The sequence below is a fragment of the Thermobia domestica genome, chromosome 8 (genome assembly GCF_964235325.1).
Source record: "Thermobia domestica chromosome 8, izTheDome1.hap1.1, whole genome shotgun sequence".
Taxonomy (NCBI): Eukaryota; Metazoa; Arthropoda; class Insecta; order Zygentoma; family Lepismatidae; genus Thermobia; species Thermobia domestica.
In genome coordinates, this window is record NC_137461.1 from 296,940,120 (window position 1) to 296,953,387 (window position 13,268).

At 34.8% G+C, this 13,268-nt stretch overlaps 1 protein-coding gene across 3 annotated transcripts in view; it reads left to right on the plus strand.

Annotated features, from left to right (window-relative positions):
• LOC145693736 (uncharacterized) overlaps positions 1-13,268 on the plus strand; it is a 627,490-nt gene that overhangs the window by 432,560 nt on the left and 181,662 nt on the right. For all 3 annotated transcript variants that reach the window (XM_081770031.1, XM_081770033.1, XM_081770032.1), the window contains exon 2: positions 4,634-4,666. The gene's annotated coding sequence lies outside the window, so the exon portion shown is untranslated. The remainder of the gene's footprint in view (positions 1-4,633; positions 4,667-13,268) is intronic.

Sequence of the window (13,268 nt, forward strand, 5' to 3'; positions counted from 1 at the left end):
AGAAAGACTAGAAAAGAATAAAGAAATTATGGTTCGTCTATTTTTCAGTAGTTTAATAGATGAAATAGAGTTGCTCTAGCGTAGTCTGTAAGACGTCAACCTACAACTGGGTGGTCTAGACTCGTTCCTAGGTGAGAGTGTAAATATTTCTCGTTCTGTCTTCATGTTACAATGATACTCAGGGGTTTACCTACATCTGCAAAATAAGTACCTGGGGAACCCTGAGGAGGCATAGGTGACTGGATCATGGTACTAACTACACTAGCTTAAGTAATATCCTTATAAACCGATGCCAAGTGAATGCGCAGTCTTACCTTCAACCTGCCCTTGCAGGTATTGATGTCGGGTCTTTTATAGCCTGCAGGTGCCTATACCTTACGTTAGAAACGAAAGTTGTAATTGAGAACGATTGTAAAGCAGCGATTCTTAAACTACGTGACTTGGAGGACCTCTTTGATAAGATGTGCATTTTGCCGAACCCTTACACAGGCGTCCGAGTGAAACATTACCAATTTTTCATTCTAATGAAATGGTAATGTTATTTTTTTTATTTAAAATTTACACGACAAATAGACATAAAATTGTAAACTAAAAAACTAATAATCACTACTTTTTTTATAACTATGGAAATGTAGTTTGTTTATATTAAGTTTAGAAATAAAACCCGAATTAAATTAATTTTAAATATTTGGCACATCAAATTATAAGGAAAGGTGAAGGCAAGAATTATTTATGAACAGACTTAAAGATACTTTTGGTGTATGTGTTCCTGATTGTTGTATAGGCACTTTACCTTTTGTAGTCAATGAAGTCCCATTGTGCAAAGGATAGAATGGACTCTTTTTGAGCATCCGATATCTCTCTAACCAACTGGTTGACAAGACCCCGAATGTCTCAAATCCTCCTGGTTTTGTTAATTTTCCATTTTCGAGGTTAGGTTGAAACTCCGCCTCTATCCTCCTCCTAATCCCAAATATGAGACGATGGTGTTCAAACTAGCACCTCCCATACTCGTAATAAAAAAAAAAACAAACGTCAGCTTTGATCCTTAGCAAAACGTGCCCGGGGATTAATCACACAATCGGACAAAAAACTCGCTAGAAATTTTAGCGTTGAAGCAAAAAGGCTTGAGTGCGACATCAGTAATAACACAGAAGACACGCGGCTTAGCTTTTTTTTTTTTTTTTTTTTTTAGTTGACCAAAACAGGAACTTTTAAATTAATACTTCAGCATTTCTCGAGAATGCAGACCTATAGGGAAATTGTAACAGACAGGGAAATAATGAAGGAATCCAACTAACTTTATGGAAGTATTGGTAGAAAAGGATATTTGCCTCATGTGCCAGCGTTTATTGTTAACAGAAAAAATTACAGGATGCTCATTGAGCCTTAAGACTACAATAGCTATGAAAAAAAAGATAAATAAATAAAATCTTTTTTATGCAGGTACATCGCAGGGAATCGAATCGAGGACCTCTAGGATGGGTTACGGAACACTAGTCATCTCAGCGGTTGCAGCGTAAACCTCCAAATTTACTGAAGAAGAACTGAGACGAATATGTATGAAAATAAATGTTAGGGAAACAAAAGTCATGATGATTGGAACGAAGCGATCAGTGTCAAATATAGAAGTACGAAGAGAGAAAATAAAATCAGGTGAATAGTTTTCGATACCTGGGTAGTAGTATTAGTGATTGTATGAAATGTGAACGTAAAATAAAAGCTAGGATAGGAATGGCGAAAGAAGTCTTTAAGAGAAAGAAATATGTAGGACTTTGAATAAAGAGTTTAGAAAAAGGCTCATAAAATGCTTCGTGTGGAGTATTGTACTGTATGGGTCAGAAACGCGTATATTACACAAAAATGATGAAAAGCGACTGGAAGCTTTTGAAATGTGGGTGTGGAAAAGTATGGAGAGAATTAGTTGGGTCGAGCGAAAAACGAATGAGAGGGTCTTAGAAATAGTGGGGAACAAAATAACAATTTTAGATATTGTTAAGGGGAAGAGAAACTGGTTGGGACATTGGCTAAGAAGGAACTGTATCATGAGGAACGTTATAGAGGATATCGTGGCAGGAAAGAGAGGGAGAGGGCGAAGAAGACAGCAATTAATGGAGGACATCAGAACGGAAAAATCGTACGTCAAGACAAAGAGGTTAGCGGAAGAGTGTAGAGCATGGAAGCTTCTCAGTTACGGCAACTGACCTGGCAATAGTGGCAGAATACCTATGATAATGATGATTAGTTTCTTTGTATCATTTTCAGTGAAAAGCTAAGTTTCCCGAAACATTTTCATGGGAGCAATATAGACCCAAATGACGCCCGGTCTAACCATTTCCTTAAGCCCCCGTTAGTCTTAATATATCAAATTGATACACTTTATATTCCTTCCACTTTTACATAATTATTATTTAATTGTCATATTTATATTTTAACGGTAAATTCAGTGGCTTGTTTCAAATAGTTCTAAGATATAACTTACAAGTAACATTTGAAACAATGTGAAATCAGAGAGATATACGAATCGCAATATATCAAGCTGATACACTGAAAAATACTTTGCCCTTTTACAATATGCAACAATTTTTAATTCCACTTCAAATTATGCATAAATTATTTTTGGTCTTCAACACAATATTTTATTAGGTCTTTGTTCCATTATATACGCAATAAAAAGAAAGTGATTTTTCACTTCAAAATGGAAACCTTTGTTTTAAAAGTAAGGCACATTGTACACTTAGAGTAACAAGTTTGTAGGGGATCACTAAATGCATTTACAGTTGCTAACAAAACTTCTCGATAACTTCGCTTTTGTAACTAGTGTACTTCCTCCCCCCCCCCCAAAAAAATCGATGTAATACATATTGCAGAAGTTTCATTATCTCTCGATTCCACCTGGTCTATTAGTTGCGATAGAGGAAAACAATTAGTCGACTTTCATTACGTTTCGTTCTATCATCAAATCTACGACATCGCATCTATATCTCCGAAATTTGTGAACGCCATCTCTCCACAAAAGTTCCAGTGTCAATACTGTTTGCGTGTAATAGTCTAGCTAGGTAAAGAAATCGAATGAAGATCTTAGTATCAGTTGGATCACGCTTTCTTCTAAAAGTTTCCGTACACTACTAAACTGTTCCACAAACTATATTCTTGAATATTTAATTGATAAAGAAGTGTTTCCAATAAACCTAATGTAATGGGATCTTTCTTTGTTTGGCAATACCATCTAACGTAGGAAGTTTTATCACTATGTCACTTTATTATTTTTCCTTTCCCGATATAAACCAAGTTGTGATTGAAATTACTTTCTTTATGTGTTCCACCCTTTTCCATTTCGGAGTTCCTTTCACTTTCCTCATCATCAACATCAGAGACTTCGATATCAGAATCATCTCCAAAGTATTCGAATTCAGATGAATTGTTTGAATTTCCATTGTCAAACAACAGTTTTGAACTAGTTGAACATCACAAGAATTATTCAAATTAAAAGCATGTCCCCGTTCAGTGATATTCAATTATTAAAACGAGGAGATCAGATGACTCGCTGAAGTGAAATAAACTATCAACGGGAGAGGTATTAATCGCAACGCATGAATGTGATACTGGCGTATAGAAAGGGAAACACCATCACCAAGATCATCTCCATCATTGATACGTTGGGGAAGTTGATAGGGTGTTGTAAGATAAAGAGCCACCCACAAGCGCATTCAAAAATGCGACTTAAAAAACGTTTGATTGTATCAATTTCATTTTGATGCGACTAATAGAATCTTAAGAGGAGGTAAGAAAATATTATAATATATACAAACTATTTACTTTTTAACTAGCTGAAATGTCTGTTCTTGGCACAGAAAAAATGGTGTTTATGCAAAATATTAGAAAATAAACAATTGAATAGAATAAATATAACTAAAGTTTAAAATGCCCGTTCTTCACACAAGAAGAATAGTTTAAGGGAAGTATTTCAACCCCTTCCCCTTGAATGATACAAATTTCAATGATAGTCTCCTGTTGTGTAGATAACCAATATTGTTTCAAGTTACGAAGTGTTGTGTGGTGCCTTAGAGACTGTGGTAAAAACGTATCACCTTTCCATCCCACCAAAGGTAGGGTGTCCCACCGAGTATGGTTGAAATTGCTTAGGCATTCCAGTTATGCTGGACCTACGTGCGTATATTATAGAGGATTACACAAATTTATACAATATCAAGTTTAGTACATAAATTACAAAGATTGCCAAAACCAGCTCTAGTAACAACAAAAACTGCATGATTATATTGCACAACATAGTTTTATACTGTTCTTTTCCATAAATTTAGTTTGCTTAGCAGATCCCGTACTGTACATTCGAGGACCCTCAGGGGTCGTGGTGTCTAAATTCTAAAATGAGCAGATAAGTGCGTTTGACCTAAGCCCCAAATATAAAATAAACATAGAGAGAGAGAGAGAGAGAGAGAGAGAGAGATTTAAAGTCAGAATGGCTGTTGTAGAGTTTTCATTGTCATCCATACTGCTGATAAGAGCACTAAAATGATTAAATGTTATTGAACTTATATTAAAAATACTTTATGTCATAGATATACTTGTAGCGTTAATAAACTAATTTTCCTGTATTTTCTTTTAATTCCAGCGTAATGTGAGGGAAAGCCAAATTAATCTAAATGTAAGTATTCTTCCCTTCTTTGTTTCTTGTTTCTCCTCCTTCGATTTCATATTGAAACGATTGAGGGTTCGTAATGATGTATTTTGTCATAATATTATAACATATTTGTAATATTATTACAAGTATCGTTTCTCCGAAGAATGCAATGGTAGATCTTGAGAGAAATCACATCGCTACAAATTCAAATTTTATCGCCAGAAGTTAAAGCTAGGTTGCCATGCTGTAACAATCACGTATGGCAAGATAACCTCCCCACTTTAGTACAAACGAATGACCTAGTCATTGTTTCAATTTTCTAAAGTGGGGGGGGCTATCTTGCCATACGTGTAACAATCATGTGGCTGTCATTTAAAAATATATATATATATATATTGCAATTGTACAATGTTTCTCCATGTAAACATAGTCTTGAAAGGAACATGCAATATTTTTTCATCTTGCAAGGAGTGAAACCGTGTACAACTTTCTGCGTTGTCTTGCTTACTACCTACTCTCGCCCCCCACTGATTATATATATAGCCGCTTCCGAAACGACGGATTCTTTTTCGACGATGAGGAGGAGCGAGCCAAAATACACGTTTTTAATTAGGAGGTTCACTCTTTGACCACTAGAGTGCAGTGCTACATGGATGAAGATATCTTTCTTGCTTTCAGAAAATTGTAAAGTGTAAGCAGAAAATAGAAAGATGGGGTTGCAAGATTTTTTAATGACAGCTGCAAGATTGTTGCAGCATGACAACCTAGCTTAAGGGAGCAAATTGTATGTAACGTAGTAACTCGCTTTTTGTGTACGTGAAGTGAGTGTTCCGTTAGATTGTAACAATAATTTTATTCTTTACCGATGTGATTTCCATCAAGAGCCGTCGCTGAGAGAATGTAAAATAAATTTCCGTTACAAATGTCAAATAAACAAGCTTTTTTAAATAAATATATAAACGTATTCAAAATGGAATGAACAACATAAAACTGAGAGGACGGAGATTTACCCAAAAATGGTAGCCTTCCCTAGCAATTGTTCAGAAATCCAAATGTCCGATATCCCTTCAAAACGTAAGTTAATATCATTCGTGGGATATATTTGAAAAGAATCGCTTTTATTAGTCATCAATACTCAACTAATAGGAATCATTTACTCTCTGTCATTCGATTTTGGTGAGTGTCCACCTATTATTCAATTAATTCTAATATTTTTAGCAAGAAGCAAATGTATAGGTGTGAATTTAATGTAAATTTTCATAGGTTGTCCCGGTTTATATGAGTCATACACAGAATGTCCTCCACAAGACATTCAAAAAGATTCTGCTGCAAGGTAAAATGAAAACAAAAAGGTCTCGAACATATACGGGGAGAAGTCAAAAAGTAAAGAGACTTGAAATTTCTCGCATTAGGGTTTGGTAACACTGCTAGTAGCCAGCGCTGAATTAGTGTCATCTGCAACACTTCTATGCAACATGTCGCTCTTATTTCCGCGTTAGTCGTTAGAGTGTAACAGACGGTTAAACGTGGCAGCTCCAGTGTCGATCTGCAGCAAGAAGGAAATTATTCGTCGAATGCAAGCGCAGTATGGTGACAGCAGTTTATCGCGAAGCATAAGGCACAAAGGTTGGACATCTCTCGTAAACATGTCGAGGGAGATGGATTGTTACAGCAAATCGTTACTGTAGATGAAACTTGGATACACCATCATGCACCAGAAAGTAAGGCTGCAAGCATGGTTTGGAAACACACATCATCACCAGAAGTTAAGAAATTTAAACGTCAACCATCAGCTAGTCATTTATGCAGTACAAAATTGGTTACACGTACAACCGGAAAACCTTTTTTTTCTTCGACGGAATCAAAAAACTTGTGAAACGTTGGGAAAAGTGTGTTGAAATGCAAAGAGATTATGTAGAAACATAATGTATGTTTCAGTTTTCTATCATTAGAATAAATTTACCTTTTCTCAAAACCTCCTTTACCTTTTGTCTTCTCCTCGCATATTGATAGACAGCTGGATAAGTAAATAGATATTTATTTCACTTTTGAAGGTGTAAGGAACACATGTTGATGTGTCATGACAAGCACTAACAACACACGCAAAGTTGCCACATCAAAGAAAACATTTCAGACTTTGTAAATTAAACCTTGACAGTTCATGAGAAGCCAATTCCTGGAAAAGGGTCTATCGGCCATAGAACTTTTCTCAGGAAAACACCTTCATTTATTCTTTGGAACTGACCGATCATTGTTTTATTCAATATGTTAAGAATTTCAAATTAGTATCCAAGTTATGTCATTCTTAAACTTTTACAATGTTAATGGAAGAAAATAGCCAACTAAAGTAGGCAGCGTACTATAAGCATCACCAAATACTCCACCAATTCTTCTTTTATACCAATCTTTATACTTACACACAAATAAATGAAAATTTAATGAACATCTTCTCTGGTGTTCACAGCTTTGTTTCAACACGATATAGTAAATTGCAATAAAATGAAACCTTTACTTTAACATCCGACTGTTACGCCGTTTAACCTGAAGCACACGGATGATTAATGAAGATGAATGATAATCAAAGAATTGGTGGAATGAAAATATGGGAGAACACAAAAACTCACTGACATAATGCACGTTCATTACAAACTCACTTGGTCTGGGATCGAACCATGCACCCTAGTACAAGAGGAGCGTGCTTTACCCCTGAGCCAGCATATTTCCCCCTAAAATAATAATTCTCTTACAAATGGTTGCAAGAATTCATTTTTTAAACTATAGGAAATTGTTGATAATAAAATGTTAGTATGTAATGTTACCTTTATTCAAAAATCAGTTAAATTCTGAAAATATTTAGTTACCAACATATTTATGTAAAATTACTTTCAAACAGTGCTGTATTTTATTCTTTTTTTATTATAGCCATCCTTTGTTTGGTTCCAGTCCCCATAAAAACCTAGAATTAAACCTTAGAAAAAAATTGAGGTTCGATTCCTCGTTACGTTAGCGTGAGCGCATTCGGCGTCGGAGTCCAGAGTTCATGTACACTCATATCCAAAATTATTGTCGCATATCTGTAAACTGCCTTCTTGTGAGAATATAATTTGATAATGATTTTGCAGGATACTTTTAATACTGATACTATATGTATAATACGGAAATGTATATTTGTGACAAATTTCATAGAAAAAGAATTATAAATACGAAAATTAGAATGAGTAAAACAAAATAGTCATGTTGCTAAATGCACAAGAAAGTTCAATTTTCGTTTTATTGTTCTTATTTACTGCTCTTTTGACATGAAATTTGAGACATACATGTCTTTGCCGATTATACACATACTAACATTATAAGAAATACCTTTAGAATTCGTTATCAAATTATATTCCTATAACAAATTTATAGACATGCAACAAAAATTTTGGACATGAGCGTACGTCAATCCCATGTTAAGTTGAAGTCTGACGTTTCATATAGCCTTCGTATCGAAAGAGACGTTAAATTCAAAGTAGGTCTAGACCAGCCAGTCAAGTAAAGATGAATACTTTGTTTGGCTCCCTCCCTGATTTTATTCTTAAATTGTAACAGAAAGTGATGTATATCAACTAGTACTTCCGGTTTAAATGTTAAGCTCCGTAGAGCCAAAACAATAAGAGATAAGAACTAATGTTTTTCTTTTATATGGATTTATCGATCAAGGAGACGGTTCTGTTTTTGATATTGTTCCTTTATGCAACCAGTAGTTATAGAGTTCAAGTTTAAGTATTGAATTCGCAGAGTTTGGATGTCTACCGTAGCTTCACACTGAGAAATGAAATGACTTTATATTTAAATTACTTTATATGATTTCTAATAATTTCAATTTTAAACTTACGTGAGTGATATGAATCGAAGGTATTTATTACAGTTGAATGTGCTAGTAGAGGAAGGAACACATTCCAAAAAGCTCAATATTCCGCAGCTATTTCATTTTCCACTTATGCATTTCCGCAGACTTAATATACAAAGTGTGGCCAAAAAGTACGATGAGTGTAGATACACAGTGCCACCTATCAATGTTGTATTCATTTCAATTGGTAAGCCGGGTAGTCTAAATGTTTGGTACAGTCAGTGTCGAGTTTTAACGTGTTGTGACACATTAGCAGTGTTCGTAGTTTTTAGGGAAATTTCACTAATCTAGGGAAATTTCATGTGTAAATTTAGCATAAAGGGAAAAGGGGAAGTTTTCGATAAAACGTGAAAAATCCATGGAAATTCTCTCTTTGACTGATTGACCAATAGAAATGCTTAAAATTTTCTTCAGTCTTCAGACATAAACCAATACAGTAGCAATAGTTTGTGTTGTGTGTGTGTATTCAAAGTAGTATAATATGCATCAATTGTTTCCTGGGTATATTTTAGGGGAGGATCCAGGCAGGCGAGATTTGTATATACATTTGCAATGCACTCTTACCTTCATTCTGCTTCGAACGACCGCCCCTTCCAAACAGTGAGCGCGGATCCGCCCTTGATATATTTGTGTCTAGTTTTTGTTTAAAAAATTAAGGAAATGTTTAAAAAAAATAGAAGTAAAAAGCAAATGAATAAAACAAATGTGATTGGCACTTCCTTTAATATAGCTAAATGAGTTTTATCACATAACTTCTGTCATAGGAATTGGACATTAAACAAGCTAGGGAAATTTTCATACGAAAAGGGAAAATTTTGTGCCACTCGAGGGAAATTTTCTCACCGGAACCTACGAACACTGCACGTTAGTTGGCTTCCAGAGGCAGAAGAGTGAGGACGTGTTAACAGTGTCTGTCACGCGCCAACGTTAAGTTTTATTCTAACCTGAAAAAAAAAGTGTCAAAGAAGCTCAGGAAATGTCAAAATCAGAATATGGGGATTAAGCGGTGGATGGAAGACTGCTGAACTCCCTTTTAAAAGAAAGCTTCCAGAAATGCTTCCAGTCATAGAATCAACGTTGGGATAAGTGAATTGTTAGCCAAGGACAGTAGTTTGAAGGAGAATAAATCAGATTTCATGTAAGCTTATTACTGTGTTCGTAATAAAATGATTCACCATACTTCTGATCACACTTCGTAGAAGACCTAATGTTAAAGAATGTGTTCCTTGTTTCTCTCAAGGGCTGTACGTACCTATAAAGAACAATATTACTATCTCAGTCTAAGTTCCCTATTTTCTGGAGTGTCTACCCTTTTGAATCCAGTCGTTCAATTTACAATAAAGTAAACAATTTTAAACTTCTATAAGCGATGTGCTTTCTAAGTAGTGTTGTCAAGGCCTGTAAAACTTCAGAAGTGGAAAGAAAAAAGATTTTAAGGTATTTTCTGAGAATTAAGAAGAGAAATGTTGGTAATATTGAAATTTTCGAATATTCAAATTATTTTATGGTCTGAAAATGAAACTATATTATAATTTGCTCTCCGAAGCACTAATGTTTCGTATCTTGAATTTCTGCTTACAACACAGAATTGGATATGTGCTACATACAACTGTGTGCGTTTCTTCTTCTCCCTTAACATCATTTAACCTATGCAGAAAATCCCTATCCGTGGAATCAAAACTCCTGAGCGAAACTGGGTTTTTAATTTCTTCTACAAATACGGAAATTCACTTAGTTCTGATTAACCTTATTCTAAAAGAACAACAGAATTTGTGTAACTTCTCTAAATGATGTTGACCACACCTACGCAAAGGAATAATAAAAAATGAAACCAACCAAACTAAGCAATGCCTTGCTTCAAACAAAAAGTACGGAAACTTATTAACAAAATCACAAAACAAACTATTAACATTAATCTGAAACTAGTGTTGCAATCTGCTTTAAGTTCAAGTAAAGAAGCAATATTAACAAACATCAAACCCAGGATAAGAAACCATCTTTTTAAATAAATTTCCAGATTCTATTTTTAATTCAGCTTTTATTGATGTACGAATCTGTCTCTAAAATTAACATCTATAAAATTATAAACACGATTTTCTCTTTCAAGAAAAGTCACTTAAGAAATTAACCAACTAAAGGTAGAAAAATACGGCACCATATGTTACCCAAATTTATAAAAACCCCGAAATCTTCCAAGTAGAAAACCAGTTTAAAATTGGATAAATTAACAAGAAATTTAAAGGAAAAAATCGAAAAAATATACAAAATTGAATTATCAGCGAACTTAATACGTATCCTAAATACAAATGAATGGAAGAAATGAAAATTCATTCAGGGATGCAAAGAATTTAACATCTACCAATATAGAGACATCTAAGGTCTACTAGCGATCTCTAAATTCTAACTAGAGAAACAAAATATAGAGTTTTATAATTGGAATCCTAGAATAATGATATACTTACACTAGCATTAACTGGAAGAAAGAACAACTAGGAGAACCCAAGCTCTTTCCTCCTCCACATCACTATATATATATATATATATATATATATATATATATATATATATATATATATATATATATATATATATATATGTGTGTGTGTGTGTGTGTGTGTGTGTGTATCAGCATTGTCATAACTCTGGAAATTTAAGGATAAAAAAGCAAATTCTTTGAGAACAAAATCACGTTGCTTTATTTCACATCAAGTAGTAGAATCATATCTGAATGATATAGCAATAAATTAGTTTCAATTATACCCTACATGCAATATTAACATCAAATACAAAATTTGTTTTATTTTTTCTCCTTTTTTCAAATTCTTCCAGAAAATCTCTTTCCTTCCACCAAGATTTTTAAAAAGAAAATTTCCCTTCCTTGGCAGAGCGAGTTCGGAACACCGTCACACCACATCGAATAATTGCCCGTATTCGCGATAAATTCGGAGCCGACCGAACAGTTCAAGATGTGCATAAAGTAAGATTCGATGGGCCACGAAGAGCTGCAAGTCCGGTGTCCAGTACTTCAGCCGATCATCACCAAAATCCGTGAATCAAGGAGCGCGCGAAAGTGGGATGAGCTGGTCAAGTGTAAGACGCATTCTGAAGAGGACAAAGTGGAAAGTTTATACTCCTACAAAAATGAAGATAATCCAGATCGAAGGGTGGAGTACTGTGTGAATAGTTCCAGCATATGGTTAGGAACGATGTAGAATTTGCAGAGAAGTTTGTATGAATTGAAGAGGAGCAGTTCAAAATTAACGGTGTTGTGAATCGACATAATTATGTTTACTGGTCCCCTGAAAATCCTCACACTCATTTGGACAGTGCATGAATCTATCGGGGGTTGCTGTATGATGTGGTCTATCAGTGCGTGGTGTGATTGGTCCCTTCTTCATCGAGTGTACCGCAACTGATAAGGCGTATCTTGATATGCTTCAGATAAGGGACCATCCGAAATACGTATAGTGATGAAAGTTTTTTAACATGCAACAAGACAAAGCCCCACCTCACTATTATCGAAATGTCAGGTTGTACTTCGATAAAATTCTACCCAAATGGTGGGTTGGTCGAAGAGATCCTGTTGAGTACCCACCTCGGTCTCCTGACTTGTCAGCTGGACTTCTACTTCTGAGGGACACTCAAGAATGGCGTTTATTGAAAAAAACCAGCAACAATCGACGAGCTACGTGAAAAAAAATCGTAGAGCCATGTGCTGCCAGATACACTAACAGCCGTAGTTCGATGTGCAGTTCGGCGCCATGGGCGTTGTATAGAAGCTGCTGGTGGTCATTTCGAACACATATCATAATCCTCTCTCAGTGTCACAAATAATCACGTCAAATCGAATTTGTCACGAGATATAGACTAGCAAATTATATTTGGACCCATCTATTGTGTATACTTTCTTTGATTATTTTCTGTAATTCCCATGCTCAGAATTAAAGTCAGTCAAGAATGAGTGGTAAATTGAGCCCGCTAATGTAATATGGATTGTTCTTGCCCCTTCCGATTAAAAAATATGATCCAAGATATCTTCCGAAAAAATATTAGATTTTCATAGAATATGGTGAATAGACTAGCAAATTATATTTGGACCCATCTATTGTGTATACTTTCTTTGATTATTTTCTGTAATTCCCATGCTCAGAATTAAAGTCAGTCAAGAATGAGTGGTAAATTGAGCCCGCTAATGTAATATGGATTGTTCTTGCCCCTTCCGATTAAAAAATATGATCCAAGATATCTTCCGAAAAAATATTAGATTTTCATAGAATATGGTGAATACTTTTTGAAGCTTCTCAATCATTCCCACTTCTTTGAATTAAAATCAATCGTGAACGAGGGCGAACCTTTGCCTCCCCTCCTCTTAGGTTTACAAAAAATGTAATTTATGATAACTTTTCTAAATATTATTCGATTTTAACACAGTTTGTTGCATGTGTTTATTGACGTTTCCACCATCCGCATTCTTGCAGTTGAATTGAATCAAATATGAGAACTCATTTAATACTCCTGCCGAACATTTAAATAACTTTCGTAGAAATCAATTTCGTCGAATATGGTCTAATTTTTTGTGAGAATTTTCAATCATCTCAATTACTTGCAGTTCCAATACATCAATAATGAGAGGGTACGTTCTCCCCAATTTTATATAAACATATTTTCCTGAATATTCATGAAAGACATGCAGATTTGTATGAAATATTGTGTATGTTGTTGGAGATTAGAGATTTC